General features: G+C 43.6%; 1 protein-coding gene across 6 annotated transcripts in view; it reads right to left on the bottom strand.

The window, feature by feature from the left end:
- BACH2 (BTB domain and CNC homolog 2) overlaps window positions 1-8,406 on the bottom strand; it is a 188,446-nt gene extending 180,040 nt beyond the window's left edge. For all 6 annotated transcript variants that reach the window (XM_050316405.1, XM_050316404.1, XM_050316408.1 and 3 more), the window contains exon 1: window positions 8,043-8,406. The gene's annotated coding sequence lies outside the window, so the exon portion shown is untranslated. The remainder of the gene's footprint in view (window positions 1-8,042) is intronic.
- Window positions 8,407-19,474: the final 11,068 nt, after the last annotated feature.

The following is a 19,474-nucleotide window of genomic DNA, read 5'->3' as shown; positions in this document are numbered from 1 at the left end:
GTTCTGCTTTCCCCTAGCTTCTTTTTAATTGTTTGTTGCAGACATAAGCCAAAATTAAACATCCCAAACCTCTCGTGCCCCTGGAAGCAAGCTCCTACTGCCAAGCTACAGGTTAGGCTGGGCACAGGCTGCTAATGGTTTTCTGCAGAGGTGCCACATTACCAGAGCAAGAGAAGAATGACTTCCAGATGAGGCATGATGCGGTGATGGTCAGTGCACTTTGGGGATCAGATGTCCCTGGGTCAGCTCTAGGTCTTTTAACAAGTTTTGATTTAATTTGACCCATTACTCAGGTCCTTGAGAGACTCTGCAGTAAACTTAACATGCACAAAACGAACCCTACACATACAGTGAAAAATTTCCTGCCAATTTAGCTCTCAGCATGGCCAACTGTGGGATGAGACACCTGCCAGGGCAAGCAAAGGCAAGGAGAGGAGATGTTGGGCAGAATCACAGTCTCAAAATTCAGTATCCACACTGTCAGCAGTCCTTTGCAGGTCCAGTCTTCAGCGATTTTAGACACAAATCTCGTTTTTGAGTCAGCAGAACTCAAAACATGGATGGGATTTAGACACATTATTCCTTTGTTGTGATCCAACACTCATGACATTTCTGATGGCAAGATTTTCTAAAGACAAGGTGAAATCAGAGCACTGAACCTACATCCTCTTGAACTCTGAATGACCACTGACACGTTATTTTGCAGTCAGTCCTTACCAATTATTCTTCTGTGAACTTCATTAAGAACTGTCCATAAATAAACCCGTTAAGTTGGAAATTGGCCTTTTCTGCTATACCGATTTGAAAATAGTAAAATCTGTCTTATTGTTGCCATGTAACAAACAACTGGATTTTCACATTTTTCAAAGTTTTATTTCCACAGGCTTCTGCGCCTCTATTTTTAGGGCATCTCCCAGTAAGAGGCTACAACACAAAGACTCTCCATCACAGTCTGGTTATACAAGAAACTGACCAACACACTCAAGGCATTTCAGCACAACAGAAATTAACGACATAAATATATTTAAATATTTAGTGGTAAACGATACCCCCTGACAATGAGGGAGCTGGGATAGGTCCAGATTTTCTGAGGATCCACCCCAGAATGGCTTTGGTAAAAAGCATACTCTGCTTTTAAAATGTAATAAGAAGAGTCAAAGAACCATCCCATCCTTATAAGGAAAAACTTACTAGTATAAATATTGCAACAACAGAGAAAGTAAACATGGTGGTTTCACAAACGTTGGAACTTTCACTCCACGAGGGTGAAAATTCATACTCACTTATACTCTTTAAAATCTTGTATCACAGGCAACTTGAAAACATATAACGACATTAAATATTAATGCAGCAGATGAGGAGACACTGATTGGACTACCATGAAAAGTACAATACCTTGAATAAAAGAATTAAAATTTGATATACTATAACACCATGAAAGGCATGCTCTGCTTACATGAACACAAGATAACCTCGCATTCTACGAGGCACAGTTTCAAACAAAAAGCAGTATGTGCTAGGGGTTGCTTTACTGCATAGAACACAGGGCAGAATCTTTACAAAAATATTTCATCCTCATAGGTAAACAGCTAAAAGGATTTGAAAACTATTACTTTTCAAAAGGCAGAGAGAGAGAGAAAAAAAAGAATTTAATAGATCACTTTCTGATTTGCCCTTTTTTCAGTATCACTTTCAGTACTGGAAGGCATTTCCTTCCAGGCAGTGACAGACACATCTTACAGTTGTCATTTATTCTTCAACTCCTATTTTCTGCTTACTTTCCTCTCCAGATCCTCTGATCCCAGCTCAAACAGCAATACAGATCACTTGGCAGTCTTACTGTCCCCTTCTTTACCAGATTGGAAAAGAGGTGGAGAACAGCAGCTTGGCAAGATGAGGTAGTGTGCCAAGTCTTCCCCCACTCGACACAAATAGATTATATTTTCCAGATGCGCATCTCTGACGTCGAGGCTAAGGATCGGCAATACTCTGCACTGAAAAGCAAACACTGAGGAGGAGACAGAAGACAGGAAGATTCTAGCGCTGTAAGCAGTGGTACAAGTGTAGGTTTCCTTTGGAGGGCGTAAGATCTTTCACTGTTGCACAGAAAAATCACTAAAACTTCCAGAAGTCTAAAAAAAAAAAAAAATCCCAAAGTAATATTTTCCAACCTTTCACTAAGAGTAGGGGCCAAAACCACATGTTTTAAAGGTCTTTCACAGTTTTATTATTAGAAGTAGAAACCCTACTGATACTGATGAGTCATTTGTATTGGCGGAAACCAAGAACACCCATTTTCTTCATGTGTTACAAAGCTCTCAGTGTGGTTTTCTATTCATTACTGGTCAAAGTAGTTGACTAAAAACAAAACAAGTGACAAGAACTCACCTTGTTATTAAACCCTGTTCTATACCAGCTGATTTTGTTTATCACACTTTCAAAGATAGCTTATTTTTCATCCCATTCCACAGGAAAAATACACAAAAGACAACTACGAATCTAAACGCCGTGACAGTAAATCCAGAACTGCAGATGGCTAATTCACTCCACTTCTGCAAAGGCTTTTGTGATCAACTAAGAAAGGAGGGAAGAGAAAAAAACCCCAAACTCACAACAAGAAGATCAGTTAAAAATCATCAGTCAGCAGAAGCTATCATTTTAGGATCCTTATGAGTAATCAGAATAGAGTCTGTAAATAAAGAAGCAGTTGTACAGGAGCGTGAGCAGATGAAGGAATCCTTTCACGCTAGCAGCCAGTGATGCTGCCACACAGGAGACAAAAAAAAAAACAGACTAAGAAATAGTAAAATTCTGAAAATTAAGAATAGCTAAACCCAGGTTTTCAAAGTTTAATCAGAACTCCTTGCTCACTTTAAAAAAGATTTCTGTCATAAAAAGGGGTGGAGGGTAGAAGCCCCTACAGCTTGTATTTGGAAAAGGTAAATACAGTTCAGAGGTTAGACTTGCCATATCCAGATTTGGAAAAATGCTCCAGGGGACCTTTTGATAACATTCCATTCACAAAAGAAAAGCAAAATAAAACAAAACAACAACACCAAAAAAAACCAAACAAAAAATAAACCCCAGAGGTTTAGCCTGCTGAACATCCACAGCCCCTAGATGCGCTTCAAGCACAACCCTGTGCACCAGGAGGAATGGCAGCCTGGCAAAACGACGGTGTATTTTGATGTTAGAGGGGAAGAAAACCACAGCAAAGCAGTGACCGAAGAACCGAAAATAACCTTTGAACAGCGGCTCGGCACTGGCGGTCTCTCCGCCCGCGCCTCCTATTGTGGATAGTTTATAGCCAGGGTAGCTCCAAGCTGCACCAGACACGTGAGTCAGCAAGAGCGGCTTGTAGGAAACTGCTGACATGTTCAATTGCTCTCACATACACCGAACACACCTACCCACTAAATAAAAAAACAGGCTGCATGCAAATCGGGGTGAAGGAACACCTCCACACCTACAGTTCCTGTTTTCCTAGTTCAGGTTTAAATTTTAAAGCAATCCCTAATAAAAAAATTTAAAAAAAAAAAAAAACCCTCAGTGGATGTCAGCTATAGTAAGTACCTGTGATTAAGTCTCAAGGGTCAATTTGTTTATTGAAGCTTCTTTTCCTCTTTTCAAAAAACAAAATTGCTGCTCTACAGCCCAGAAGCCCTGTGTGGTGACAGGCAGCAAACAGTTCCTGTTTTTCTTGGAGGGGAGGCTCCTTTTGAACCTGTGCGCCAAAACCCATCTACCCATCACAGGCTGGCTGAGTGTTTTCAAAGCACAGAAGCAAAACAAAACAAAAAAAGCTTTGGGCTTCTGTTTCAACTCCTACTACAGATAAACTGGAAATTCCCATATTTTTCGTTCCTAATAGCTTTTTAGACATCTTCCTCAATTGATACCATAGCAGAGAAAGTTGTATGCAAATTACAGGTCTTAGGAATAAATCTGGGAGAATCTGACCCTTTCAGGTCACCTTGCAAACTAAAAAGAAGAAAAAGGCGTAGCTCAGGTCCCAGTGTCTCTTGGTCCTGCAGCCACCACCACCACCTCCTCCATTTCCTTTGAGGCACTGATTTTGGAGTGTTCCAGCTGGCTCTGGGAGCAGATTTACCTCAACGGGTGTAAATAGCAAAGGGGAAGGCTGAGGGGTTATGCACAGAGGCATTGCATATCTGGCAGCCCCCTCACCCACACAGGAGCTGCAGTTCAGCCCCCACCTCATTAGGAGCTTTTACAGACAACCTTTTTCAAGCCAAACAGGGACACATCTATTGATCTGCAGAGATGCCAGTGCAGTGGAGCTGGTGTTCTTCAGGTTGTTGCTGTGTCTCTTTCTGCATGAAGATCAATACAATCAAACAGAGGAGTCTTCTGAGCCCGATTTTTGACAGATCAAAGGTTTCTTTCTACAGTTTCTGCCGTACATGTAAACTTTTAGTATAGGGGTTTTCCCGAACTTATTCCCTCATTCCTTTTTATTTACCTGTTCTGAACATGTGGTTGCTCTTTGATCGTTAGTTCTAGCAACTCAGAAGCTGCGAGCCCATCACTGGTCATAGAGGCATTTGTGTACATCCCCTGCTTTTATGCTTTAAAATTGTAATTCATAGTCCAAGAGTGGCATAGTAAGTAGTGCTCTTTTCATTCCACTACAAAGACGTTTCTGCCTATCTAAAAAGCAAGATGAGCACATTGCAACTCAGCTGGCTATATTCATACATTTTACATCTTCTTGATGCAAGCTTCAAATGAATGTGTAATGTTCAGACAGCTGCCAAGGTTAGTATCTTTGGGCTGAATTTAAAGGGATGACCATTTTTTTGTAAAAACTTACATGACTAGTTTGAACACTATTCTGGAAAACCTGAGGGAGTTACTGGGAGTATAACTCTACTGCCTGTTCATCTACTACAATAAAATCATTTAGGCACCAATTGAAATATCAGTAAAGAACTGCAATATCAGAACAACACCCTTACACATTCTCTTACAGTGTCTATAGTCAGAAGGAACACTGAAACCTGGAGGACTAACTTAGACTTGGAGAAAGTGTAAAGGTTAAATCTGAATGTTCTTCATCACAGCAACGGAATGATTGGTATAATTCCCCTAACAGTTCAACTCAGAAACCATTAATATACAACCATCACATGCAAAATGAGTTGAGCTGGAAATTGAGACAAAGAGGTGAAAGACTTAAACATGCCTTCAAATCTAAGTCAGATCTTCTCAACACTACAGGTGTGTTCTTAGTGTAAACTAAGAAGCCATTCAGAGAGCATTCCTTTGAGTAAAAAGGCACATACATTTTGTTTTGAATATATAAACCATGTTCATACCACCTAAATTAAAGCTACAAGAGACTGTTCACATCACACAAAAAATGCTATTCAATTTCACCAAACGTTTATTACATAAAAATGTCGTTAGTACCGAAATGATTACTTCGCATACATTAATGTTACACATCTCATTTTTCAGCTTAGTCCCATAAACGTTTCTTAGTTACGCTCTAAGAGGTCTCCTCATCTATGCATATGTGAAGTCTTATCCAAAAAGAGTGTCACAGGCACACAATGAGAAAATATCTATTTCTATTCTTCTTCTTCAAAAAAAAAAAGCTGAATTTTTTATTACACATTTTTAGAGAAAACCTTGAGGAAAATAACTAATTGGCTGCAGCCTCATTAAGAAAAATAGCTATTGCACTTCAGAACAGAAAATCAAGCAATGAAAGTTTTGAAATAAGCAAAGGCAAGCAACTTCTGTCACATATTCACACTACACATCATCTACACAGGATTTTATTTTCGGCTCTCTCTGTCATTTATTATGCACATGCAGAAAGAGATATGTAAGATCACTATATAGAGATTTTATTATTTCAGTGAGTATCTGAAGCCTTTTACAACGTCAAAGATTTACCAAAATCTCCTCATATTAGGAGCACTACATCAATGGCTATCTATTGTGACTTGAACAGTTATCCTGAGCTGGCAAGTCAGGTTCTATCCCTAACTTTCCTTGCTAACCAGCACAGAACAGCAAACAGCCAGTGTTTTCTTGCTGTAAAGAAGGTAGGTGGGATGCCTTCCTCCCCTTCATTAGTAGTGCATTCTGCCAGCATGCACATTATCACCAACATATGTTCCAGATGTGCCTCTGAGTCAGAGAAGGACTAGGAATACCTGTCCTAGCGCTGTTTCCCAGCGTGAGATACCTGGGCATAAACAACCGCTGTGGATTATCAACTTGGGATCTGTCAGCATGTGCATTACTCATGTATTTGCTGTGCGCATCTTCCCCATCCACTCTTCACGGTGCTAAAAGTTTTTAAAAAATTTAGTTGTTTAACCACAAGTCACACAGCAGACTTGCCCAGCGTTGCCCAGAAATGCACACTCTGCTTCTGTAGAGCATTTTTGTGAAAGATCTTTAAATATCTTGACAACCACCCTACTTCCAAAATCACTAGCGACCTTTCTTGCCCACTTGACAGCTCACTGTACGGGCGTACATCTGTTTGCATGGCTCGTTCAGTGCTACAGAGGAAAGTAACAAAAAAACTAGACCTATGATCCTGATTTTTCAGTTCTCTGCTTTTCCAATTAGTCACGGCTTCCTTCCATCCCTTGCAGAACACCTTCAGAACAGCCTTTGAAGCCAGAGGGTCAAATGTGAAAAACGCTGCTGAAAGCACAGGTTCAGTACACCACAGGGAAGTACAACACCGATCCATTCTGCCGCACAAGTGCCCAGATCCCAGTGACAGGGGGCAGACGGGTGGATACAAAAGGCAACACAGGCTTTTAAAAGCGCAAGCCCACATCTAAAGTAGAATTTTATTTCTATTTGTCAGATGTAAGGCTCCCAGAACCAGTGGTTTAAAGCTGTTGTCTACAGGGCTGTTGTAGCAACAGTGTAACACACCACCTTATCGTTTTAGTCTATCCATCTCATCAAACGCAATTATCTCAAATTTCATTATTTACATACCTGAAAAAGTCAATTTACCCAAGCATCACCACCCTCTTCAAACTACAGAGCATTCCACCAGCTACGGCAGAATCTCAGACAATTCCCAGCTCGAGTCGTTTCCAGCTCGAGTCTCAGAACACAAAATTAAAATATGCACAAGTTTAGCGACAGTTCCAAAGTCTCTGAAAACAGGCTTTCATCAGGAAAACCCTGACACGGCTTCAACTAGAGCAAACAGCAACGCTGTAATTTCCCAATCTTTCCAACATCCTCGGGAGTATTTCTAATCAGATGTCGCCCCTATCTCACGTTTATTATTAAAGACTGAAACCCAGGGTTTACTCCGGAGCCTCTGGGGCTTCAGCAACAAGGGCACAATGATCTCACGGCAACTGAAGCGATTTAAGCAAGACACCCGCCGCATGACCAAAATAGCCCGCTCCACAAAAGGAGAGGCACGATTTCACACTCAAGCCTCCTCCGTGACAGCCAGCGTCTCCGCGGCGCGCTGCCCTGCGCGCACGCCGCGCCTTCGCCATCCCGGGAACTGTTACCGGAGTTCGCATCCCTCTCCGGACCCAAGGGGACGAGGGGGAGCAGGGGGCTCGGCGGGGCCGGCGCCCATCCGAGCGGCTGCAGGTGGTGGGGCGGCGGGGCCGGGGGCAGGCGGCGGGGCAGCCCCGGGCGGAGGGGCAGCCCCGGGCTCCGGCCGTGCGGAGAGGAGCGGAGCGGAGCGGGGTAGCGCGCACGGGCTCACGCACCAGCACCGCGGCGCCCGCCGCGCACTCCCCGTTACGCAACGCGCGTATTTCCCACTTTAAGGAATAAGCACTAAGCGCGCCTGCACAGCCCGCGGAGCTCCAGAGGCGGGGGTGCAGCCCCCCGCCTGACCCCGCGCAACAGCTGCTGCTCCTGGGAGGAGGAGGAGGAAGAGGACAAGGAGGAGGAGGAGGGGGAAAACCACGCTGCCCCCACCGCCCAGCCAAGCCTCCCCCCAAACTTCGCCCTCCCACCCCCTTCCCTTCCCCAGCGGGGCTGCCGAGCCGCGGAACAGGCGCACTCACCTCGCCTCCGCGCAACTTTCGGGGGTCGCCCCTGTCGCTGCAGCCTGGGGGAAGGTGGGGGGAGGCGGTGGGGCAGGGTGGAGTGGGCCCGGGGCGGGGCGGTGGGGGACTGTTACGGCTGAGGAGGTTTGGGGAAAGGGGGTTGCTCTTGTTGTTGCTGCTGCTGTTGTTTCGGAAATTCTTATTAGTATTTCTCTGCGGTCAGAAACCTGCACCTCCCCCAAATGAAAAAAAAAAACCCGACCCAGACGATCATCACATGGCGATTGCTTTGAACCAGCTGTTTCCAGAGCCAAAGTCTTGCGGAGAAAAATAAAGGGGAAGGGAGGAAAGGAGGGGAGGGCTGGCAGGGGGCCGGAGGAGGAGAGAAAGCCGCAGCGGAGGGAGGGCGGGTGGAGGGAGGGACGCGGGGGAGGGGGAGCGGCACCGCAGCGGGCTGTGTCGCTGCCGGAGCGGCACCCGGGGCCGGCGGCGGTGGCAGCCCGGCCGGCGGAGGCGGAGGAAAGAAGGCGGCGCTGCTGTGCTGCTGCTGCCGCGGCCGCTGCTGCGCTGCCCGGCTCTGCCGCCCTCTCTGCCGCCGCCGCCGCCGCCTCCCGCGCCCCGGCCCAGCGCCGCCCCCGCCCCTCAATCGCTACATTGTTGACATTCGCAGGCTGACGTCACCTCCCCGCCCCGCCGCGCGCTCCATTCACAACAACGCTACGCCAGGGGCGCAGCGCCCGCCGCCGCGCCCGCTCCCGCCGCGGGCCCTGCGCGCGGGGAGCGCCGTAAGGCCGCTCCCAGAATAGCGGCTGCTGCGCCCGCCCCGCCTCTCCGCCGGCGGGCTGCGCATGCGCACAGCCACTTCACTCTCCCTCCCGCGGGAGCTGGGGTGGGGGGGAAAGGGGGAGTGTGCGTGCGTGAGCGCGTGCCGGCGGACCCCGCGCCGGGGCTCGCGCCGGCGGCCGCGGGGGGCTCTGGGAGCCGTAGTCCGCGGCGAGGGGCCGCCATGGCGGTGGGGGCGGTCGGGGAGGTCCCGCCGCGGTGGCCGGCGCGGCGGCGAGGTCTGGGCAGAGCGCCGAGGGCAGGGCACAGAACACCCACCCCGCTCATCCCGGGCCGCCTCAGTGTTGATGCCGGCGGTATTTTACGCGCTCCGCCCTCGCGGAGAATCATCATCCTACTCGTAGTGCGGACCGCGAGCGTCCGTCAGTTCTGAGTCAGCCGTGCCGGGCACGGCGAGGGGGGACAACAACAAAACCCCGTCCAGTGCTCCCAGCGCGGCAGCGCCGGTCTCTTCGCCTCCTCCCGGGGGGTGTGTGCCTGTGCCGCTCTGTGTATGTGTGTGTGTGTGTGTGTGTGTGTGTAAAGCGCCCGGCTCGGAGCCCTATTCCCACCCCGAGGCTTGGCGCCATGGCTCCCTCTGCCAAGTGGAAAGCTGTGATTCCTGCAAATTATCCCGGTGCCGGCAGCCAGTGCTTCTCTGAGCGAGACCCCAAATGTCACTGGACATGAAACGCGGTCGGGAGAACCCGTGAATGAATAAGCCGCATTCTGCGAGCCCGAGTTACTCAGCCGGGCTAGGACAGTAAAACATAAAGATGAAAAACGTCTGATAAAAAGGAAACTTGGAGAATAAATGATTCACAATAGGGGCCATGAGTGAGATTATCTCCGGAGACATCTCTAATTAAAGGGCGTTGGATAACTAGAGGGTTGCATTTTCCTGGGTCAGTGGTCTTGAAAAAGCAATTGCAGTTGCAGTAAATGTCAATAAAGAATGATGGTGACCTACTGCTAACAAAAGCACGTTCAGTAATTAACATGTGCATGTTTGTTATTTTTTCTGCGTTTGTCAGTTTTCGTTGTACATTTTCATCCTCTGTTTCCCCCTTTCACTACAGACAGATGATATACTGTGTTTTCTCTATCTTTTGGAGAGGAGCAATTCCTGTGAAGTTATCTCACTGATGTCTTCTGAAATTGCAGTGGCTTCGTCGAGTTACGTGTATTTTCAAAGTCTGCTAAACTACAGAAACCTATGCTGTCAACAAAGATTCAGCTCTTTGTATGTAAGGACAAGTATATCACCACTTCTCAAAAGCATGGTTCTGCCTGGGTTGCACTTTGCACTATTGTCTGCAAGTAAAGTGTAAAGTGAAAAGCATTTAGTTATGTAGAATTTTGTCTTTACTTTTTGTAGCTACATGGGGTGCAGAATAGCACCCCACTGAAGATTTTGACTCAAACTTCACTTTCCCTTTTGCAAGTAATGATCACAATAAAGCCTTGCTCATAAGTGCCATTTAGGTTCTGGTTCTGCAGACATATATGGTGTTGAGGGCGTGAAAAGTCCCACAGTGTGTAAGGAGACTCATCATGTGTTTAAATACTAGCAGGGCTGAATCTTATTGTTGCCTCCTTTTTTCCCTGACTCACAAAAATAATTTTGTATTGGCATGAGAGATAAAAATACTGTAATGAAAAGGACAGAGAGATAAAAATAAGCCATGTAGTGTTTGTAATGCTTTAGTTAGCACGCTACGTGCCCATTATGCCACTGCATTCAAAGTGCACGTATTCTGTTATTTACAACACACTACAGGAGATACAGCTCTGGATAGTCGGAGTTGCCCAGGTTGAAAACTCAACAAAGCACACTGTGTAACCTGTAGCGTGTGCTTCTGAAAGGCGCAATGATTGCCATTTATCTTACTGGTTGCTGTTTTACAATAAATGTTTTAAAATTAATGGTACTATTTGGCTAAAAGGAAGAGTAAAGTGCAAATATCCATTTTAGATTTTATTGCAGTGACATCAGTGTGAACAAGATCACACTTGTGAAAGACGAAGGTTGGCAGAGAGTGAAAGAAGTTAGAACCAAGCCGGAACTGGGCATATAGGCTTTTGGAAAACTCACCAAGCACCTCTATGCATCTTTGGGTACCCAAATTATTATTAATAATTTTATGATCAACTTAAAATAGAAGACAGAGTACACATTCCCATATATCACTCAGGTTTTGGTTTTATTCTGGTCATTATATCTCTCTATATTCTTATATATCTTTATAGCACTGTACACTATTATATCTCTGTATAATGCTAGAAAACTGGGGAAAAACTGACAGAGCTGTTTTCCAAATACAGAAGGAATATTAGACTAACCAAATAAAACCTACAATTTTAAAATGCTATTTTTATATCACTTATTTTATATTTTAATGCCTTGGCTTCCCAATTTGTTCCCAAAGTGTTTATATTCCAGCAAAAAAAATCCAGTCTGATCCTGTTCCCATTGCAATCAGCTATCCCCATGCCTCAGTTTTTGTATGTGTAACTATTTCTGGACCATTTTTCTTGAAGTGCAGCCAAACATATATTCCGGACAAATATGAGTTATTTGAAAAGACATCATCTATGATCTCTCAAAACAATCCACCACGTTTTGTCAAGCAACAACAACAACAAAATAAGGTGAGAATAAATGTGAAGAGGTACAGTTTGGAAGTTGACCCATGAATAAATACTTAAGGGGTAACTTGCCGTGAATGCAGGAATACTGTCCTCGAGAAAAGGCTGCATCCACACATTCAACAACTCTCTTCAGCTCAGCTCTACAGACGAAATTCCTGGTTACACATCACCTTTACTAACATCTTAATTAGGTGGTTTCTTCACACTGCCGTGACTTCACCCCTTTAGAGAGGACTGCCTGGTTGAGCTTATGGCACTTGACCTACTTTTCAGTGGTTTCTTTTTGACTAACACAAAACTTTCCAGAATAGATGAATTATGAATATATATTTCAATCATATTTCATATGTAAATTTAAAGAGATTTTAAAGTGAATCCAATATTGTAAAACATGTCCCAACATCCCTTTCTTAGATCTCATTTGCATATCAATATCGTAACTTGAATAGTCTTAATAGTGCCACTTGTTGGAGAGCTCTGTGTATTGCAAGGTATTTCAGTCACATATTTATAAAAACAAATGGCTTTTTCTTAATGGTAGGCAAATCCTAATTTAAAGTGCTACTGGAAGATAAGTACTGCAGTCTTGGCTTCAACCACTCTGACTCAAAGACTTCATGAAAGAGCAACACATTAGTGGATCTTATGCAATTTGATCTTTACAATGGTAATGAAGGAATGAAAAGGGAAAAATAACAAATTTTGCAGGTTTTAATTCAGGAAATTGTCATTTCCTTCCAAAGTACATTTTACCCTGCAGCATTTGGGTTAAAAATATCAGCTTTCCTGAATAGGCCCTGGTCTTGTGCACAGATCCAAGTCATTATTGGTAATTATGCACATATTCTCCTGGGTTGTGCAGGTAGAATTAATGACATTGCATCATTTTCTTCGCAGTGATTAAGAAATTCACAGTTGATTACTGATTATACTACAGGCACCATATGTCTTTTCGCAACCAGATTCTGACACACCCCAGGTACATTGTGTTTCCTGGAGCACTGACAGTACGAACAGCACGCCCTGAGTCAGGGGCTGTGACAGCTACGGAGGAGACATTGTCATGGTGCGCGATATCAAAGATCCACAGTGTAATGTCTCCGGAGCGTGGCTTGACATCACATCAAAAGCTCCACAAAGGAACATTTGTCATGCACAGAGCTTCAGATCCCTGGCATGATATTGTGAGGATCTGGCGAGATATAATATTTGAAATATATTGAAGTACTAACAAAGGATTGCTGCTGGGACTAAAATTACAGTGTGGGGGAGCAAGGTAGGAAAACATGGCAGGCAACTGACCTTTAAAAAAAATATAGATGCAGATTGCATAATAAAAAGGGAATATAAAAAACTCTTTGTATGTCACGAAATAGAGGGTCAGAGCGTCATTAAGGTTACACATCAAGTCCAAAAAGTGTTTTCTGGTCCCAAAGTCAAAAAGTGGAGTCTTCTCTGGTTTTTAGCTTAAAAAAAAAAAAAAAAAAAGGAGAAGCAAACTCTCAGATCACATACTTGCTGAGTTTGTCAGACTTTGATTTGACACATACTAATTTGGGAAATGTAATTGCAACACCTATGCTAGACAGGTAGGACCTAAAGATTATTCTTTACTTTGGTTCTACAGGAGGTCAGAATTTGTCATCCCCAAAGCAAACACAGTCATAACAGTCTACTGCTAACTTGAAGTTCAGTGCTGTGAGAAGCAGCACAAACATACAACACAGCAAGTCCTGGACATGGCCAGCAAGGTTAAGGCTTTGTCCTTGCTCATTTTGCTTTCAATCAGTGCCACCTTCTGAGAACTTCCTCAGGTCTATTACTGCTTTCAATTTTATTTTTTTTGTAACTTATTGTGCTCATTATTATTTACAAATTGTGAGCAGCATTTTAGAATTTGTATTAGAATTGTATTTTAAAATATAATGTTTTTATTTTTTGACAGTTCTACAGTTGACTTCTGCAAATTCCATGATTCTGCAGGTCAGGATGATCTCAGAGTCTGCTTCTAAAAGCAAGGACATCTGTAATGGCATATTTAAACTTTAGTTCATGTTCCCTTATCTCTAAGAATCAGCACAGGTGAATCAGCTCCAAAAATTGTTTCAGGGCAATTTTGGACAAAACCTTATTTGCTCAAAAGCTTGCTCAAAATCCACCTTTTTCAACAACACTTTGTTTTCATAATTGTTGCATTAAAAGTATACATATTTGTCAGAAAATACCCCCTTACTTTCCAGATAATTCTGAGATCAACGGGGCTGGGTGTGGCTGAGTTTAATTTCTGATTAGAACCAATTCAGCACTGTAAGTCTGGTTGTATTCATTAAGATCCCATATGCACAAATAGTTTGGGTGACATTGTAAGTCTGGTCTCATCCGTGATCACAGATTTGCAAATAGAGTGGTTTACTAATTCGGCACCATAGGTATGGTTGGGTTCAATAGGAACTTTCAAAAACACAGATTTACAAGTGTTTATTGGAGCAACATATTCATCTTAAAATGCTAGTGATAAATTCACTAGACCTGCAAAATATTAGCATTTAACACTGTGTACAAGTGTTCCTGGGTGTGCTGCAACTCAGTCAGAGATGCAAATCTTACCAAAATGCGTTCCTGGCTTTAGGAAAGAGAGAGGAGCAAGCCCATCGACTTGTTTGCAAGGTGGAGGTTTTCAAATGCCAGTTTCTACTTTGTAGGAGAAGTGGAGGTGAAACTCTAGTCAAATACTCTCTTACTGCTTTCATAAATGTGGGAGGGGGGACAGCCACAAGGAAAGTTACAAAGAGGAGATTATAAAGACTGTGAGTCTTGCTCAAGGTTATAGCAGAACAGTAACACCTTGATACCAGTCCCTCTTCCACTTGGCCAATTGATAAGGGTCATCCAGCCTCTGCCTGATAACTTATCCCCCCATCACTATCTCATGGAAATCCCTTCACCACATAGCTCATGGCATAGGTCGTGCCTGTAGGCCTCACTCCTACAACAGCTATCCAGAAAGTGAAAATATTCACAACAACCTGTGGGAATGGAGGCAAAACATCTGCTTTGGCCAGGCTGTCCTTCTGCAAATCAAAGGATGCACAAGAGGGTTTAGAAAAAGCTTCATTCTCTTGAGCAGCGCAAAGAGGGGGGAAACATCTGGTACTGGAGAACAACGAGGGTACCTGGAGGTTAATCCAGATGTGAGAGAGTGGTGTTTGTGTTCTAGATACTAAATATCAGGCTGGAGACTTTTTCCATTCAAGAGGTCAGAGATACATTTGACTAGTCTGGGCTACAGTTCTGACATGTTGCGGGACACCAGTTACCTGCCAAGATTTAATTCAAAGTCATGATTTGGGAAAGGAACAGAAGATAGGTAAGAAAAAACACATTATTATGTGGAAGTTGCTGTTTCTGAAGAGTCTTCTACACTCTCTCTCTCTCTCTCTCATGGAGTCTTCAGCATCAATGAGAGTTTATGCACATGTGCCACTGGCTGACTAGACTCAAATCTACTAATTAAGAATAAAAGCCTAGAGGTAATTATTACTCACAAAGATACTTAGTTGCTAACAGTTCTGACGTTCTAGCACCCATGATTCTGCTTTCAGTGCACAATTGTAAGAGGGACTTTGTGCAAGTGGATTTCTTTCCTTCCTGGCTGAATTGTGCAGCCACAGCTGCACAGAGGGCATCTGGCTGTTGTCACAGGGAAGTCACAGGGAGTTTCTTCAGAACTGGGAGTTGTGATGGAATGTCTGACTGGATGCCTGGCTGCCTCTTGTGCCTCTGGAAACACCTCTCTTGGTCCTCAGCTCTGGGCTGCTGCCATGGTGGCTGTGTGCTCCCTTTGCCTCTGCAGGAGGAGCCATACTTTAGGTGAGGAGGTGTTTCTGGTGATGAGTCACACACAGTGTAGAAGATGGAGCTGTGAAGACAATGCAGTGCTGGTGGGACTGGAAAAGGAGCCTGGAACACTGGGGGCGGACAGTGGAGATGGAGGGGAGGCCAAAACAAAGCACAAAGCCACCAAGCAGAGCCCAGCAGTGGCAGACCCTACTGGCTAGTGTGTTATGGGGGGTGGCCAAGGTGCACATCAGTGTGCCTTCAAAGGGAGGGGTTGGAAGTGACACACGGCAACATGTGGAAACAAGTCTGATAGCCGTGTAGTTTAATAATAATGTGTGCTTCGTGAAGCTGAAACATGAGTGAAGCATAAGAAGGCTTGTGAAGGTTGGGTATGGCTTCTGTCTGAACAGAGGCTGGAGAAGGACTGGTGGGAGTGCTGATGGAAAACAGGGAGGATGCAGATGTACTGGCACTCAGCAGGCACACACTGGCCCTATTAGCACGGTGGGTCTCCCTGCCTCTGATGGCCTTGGAGAAGCTATTGAAGTATTTTGGACTTGTTATTGCAGGTTAAAACCCTGACAGTCTGCAATTCTGAGGGGGTCGGTGTGTGTGTGGGTGTGTGTATTGGAGTGCTTCAGTACCATACTGAAGGTTTTGGCTTTTGCAGGGACAGTTTATTTTGCTTTTAGCTCTAATACTAACCAAAGACTTGGGATCCCAATAACGCTGTGGGTTTCCACTCGCATAATTATCTGTTTGATTCATTTATGGCTTATATCCATTCCTTTTGCTTTTTTCAAGAAGGCATCTTAAGCAAGGACCAGGACAGAAAACATATTTCTGTAAGGATGAAGATGGCTCTTTCCATGCAGAGGGATTTATAAGCTGCATTCATCTGTTTTTTGATGAATAGATAGTGTTGCTGAAGTGTTAACACTTAAGGCAGAGGTTAAGTCTGTTATTTTTCTGTCGTATAGGTGAAAGCAAAGTGCATTGGCTTGCAGCATGTGGTGTGGGGTTTTTTTGGTAGCTGCAGCAAATAATTGTGACCCCTGATTGTGGGAGTGATTTAAAACTGCTCTTTGCTGTGTTAACTTGAAGTTGCAAACTATAAAGGTTTGCAGTGAATAGCTTATGAATAGAAAAGGGACTCTGTTGGAACTCGCTATTATGTTTGAAGTTGTTAGAAACTAGAGATTGAAAAGACCTGCTGGTTCACTGAATGAATTCATTGCACATGCAAGACAGAAACTCCTGGTGCACTGATATCCTTCCTATGTTTCTCAGGAAAAAGGAAACATGTTGAGATGTTTCTGGACAAAATGCTTTGACACAGTTCAATCTATTAGGATGTCTAGATTTTGACCCAGTCTGCCATCTAGTTAATTTTTGCATCACAGTTTCAGTGTCAGTTGCAGAATGACTAAAAAATTAAAGCTTTGTGTAGAAGAAAGGTGATTTATTATTTACTTCTCTTTCTTAGAGTGTAAGAAAATGCTATTCCATAGTTGTTTCAGTTCTGGTTTTCTCTGAAGAATTGTCTGTTTAGTCTAAATGAAGATGTTGTGCAAACATACATGAAACACAAGGCTGATAATGTTGTGTTTTGTTTTGTTTTTAAATATAAGTCAGAAACACATTTTTAACAACCGGCAACAAAACAAAAATTGGTGATATTTGGTGATTGTGCCAAACAAAAAGAAAAAATAAACAAAGGCTGTAAAGAGTGACAAGCAAATTCCATGAGCAGAAACGTCACTTGTCTAATAATTGAACTTAATTTAATTTAACTAGACGTGTAGGCCAAGAAATCTTTTTCTTTTTTTTTTTTTTTTTTTTTTTTAATGGACTTTCATAGGAAGTTGATAGAGTTCCTCAAAGGAATAGACTTGCTAGATGCAATTTATATATGGTACAGCCTACTTTTGTCTTTAGCTTATGAAATTTGGTCTAGTTTGTCATGACTACTTTCTTTGTTAAAAGGTAAAATGCACATTGGGCAAATGTTCTATGGCAATTTGCATAAAAAGTGATGACAAAGAGCAATTAATTCCTCATTATTATGCAGTGAAATGCTACTTTGCTCCTAAGTGACTGTAGAGGAGGGTTTTTTCTCTGTGTGTAAATCTGTTGCGGCATTGTTCTAAAAATAGTACTTAAGAGCCCTCTGCACTCTTTATAAATCAGGGTCTTTGACACTCCATTCAGTTCTCCACAGAGATTCTCACACATGCTGAACATTACAAGTTTTGCCCCAAATATTCATCACAATAATAAGCATCAAAATTTTGTTAGATAAAGCAAGATAGAGCAATTCAGTATTTTGTCAAATTAGATCTCTATCCTTTTTATCTGGTGATCAGTATTCAAAGTACACTCAGATCACACACAAATAGAAACATATTCCTACCACACACAGCTAGTCTGTACAGAACAAAGAGTCAAGATATCGTTTTCTATGAAGGCTTGATTCTGAGTACAGATTTCATTACCAGCTCACCATAGGATAATGAAATTCCTTCGGGGCAAAGATGAGGTACATCAAAGAGGCAGCATGGAGAGGCAGACTTTGTTAGTGCATGCTCTGTCACCTGCATTACCGGTCCTTGCCTGCCTTTAATTTGTAAGGAAATGCTAGTAATTCAAACCTTTTTATTAGACCAACTTATATTTATATGTATATGCAGAAATGTATGTGTATACACACACTCGCAGAGAAATACATATTTTTCAATATACAAAACTGTCTGGAAGTTTGTGACTTTGCAGCTGAAATGGAATACAGAAAATAATTAATTTCTTACTAGCAAAAAGTTACCCATACAAGTCCTAAAAGCATCTTTGCATTTACTAAATAAATTCTGTCTGCACCATGTAGATAAATAACCCTTCCTGCAACTGTGCCTTTTTATTTCTGTAGCAGTTCAGAGTGACTTTAGTGCCTATGGAAATGAGAGGACAATGTTCAGCAAGACCAGGAGCTGCTGAAGACATGAATCACTAAAGCTTTCCCACAAAGCTTTGCTGATATGGGAACAAAAGGGTTGCCCTACAGAAACACATCACGGGTCCATCTAGCCCAGCATCCCGCCTCTGGCAGCGGCCAGTAACTGATGCTTCAGAGCAAATCAAAACCACAGCAAGCACCTAGCTAATTATGAGATGCTATGTGTAGAGGAAAAAAAAAGGTTGATCCTGACTCACAAGAGAGCAGTTTATGCCCTGAAGCATGAGGTTTGATTTCCCTTGTATCCGTTTGCTTAACTCACACAGTTGCAAATACTATTTATGCTTAAAAGAGTTTCTAATCCTCTCTTGGATTCTAATCAACAATCTGCCTCAATAACCTGAGAGTTACCAGGAAGTTCTTGGGGCTGAGCACACACTGGGTGGAAGCTCTGTGCTTTGCTAGTTTAGGGAAAGTTTTCGAACCTTGGCCTAACACCCACTGCCCTGAGGATGAGACCTAATTGTCTAGATGAAAAATACCCAAGCTACCGCTCCCTTCCCCTTGAGCCCTCCCTAACTGCAGCAGTTAATTCTCTCCCAGCCCCCACTTGCTAAACAATTGCTTTGGGTAGATTTCTTTTCTGTCGTTGGGCAGTAGCTCCCACTTTCTGTTCTTCTAGGAAGTTTGGACAGGTTCCCTTCTGTGTCTCACCTCTGTACTTGAGAGGTCTGACAGCAGTCAGAGGATGCTGCCTGGCCACACTGCCTCCTTCCCATTGTTGCAAAGGGCAGTGGCAGGCAGAGGGACAGGGCAGAGGGAAGGTTCATGGAAGCCAGCAGTGGTGCCAGCTTCTTTCTGCTCTTTCAGTATTTCCTCATGAAATAGAAGGAGTTCTGCTTAGGCTGCTCTGTGAAAACATGCGATGCCTATGACACTCCCTCTCCTTCCCAGCTTAGTCCAGATTTCTTCTCTCCTAAGCAAGAATGCAAGCAACGCTTTCAAATCATCCTTTCATGACCTTACATGACCTTGAGCATCATTGCAGTGTGATCCTGGCTCCATTACAGCAAAGTGATAATCCTCTCGGCACTGTCTCCATTGTGTGTGGTTTTCTTCTTGGTACATCACAAAATGGTTACTTCAATCCAGCACATGGACCTTAACAGCAATACCAGAAAGTAAA

This window comes from Myiozetetes cayanensis, unplaced genomic scaffold (assembly GCF_022539395.1).
Source record: "Myiozetetes cayanensis isolate MyiCay16 unplaced genomic scaffold, myiCay2020 scf2-11, whole genome shotgun sequence".
NCBI lineage: Eukaryota > Metazoa > Chordata > Aves > Passeriformes > Tyrannidae > Myiozetetes > Myiozetetes cayanensis.
Note: the sequence above shows the minus strand (reverse complement) of the source record. Positions and strands in the feature narration are given on the sequence as shown.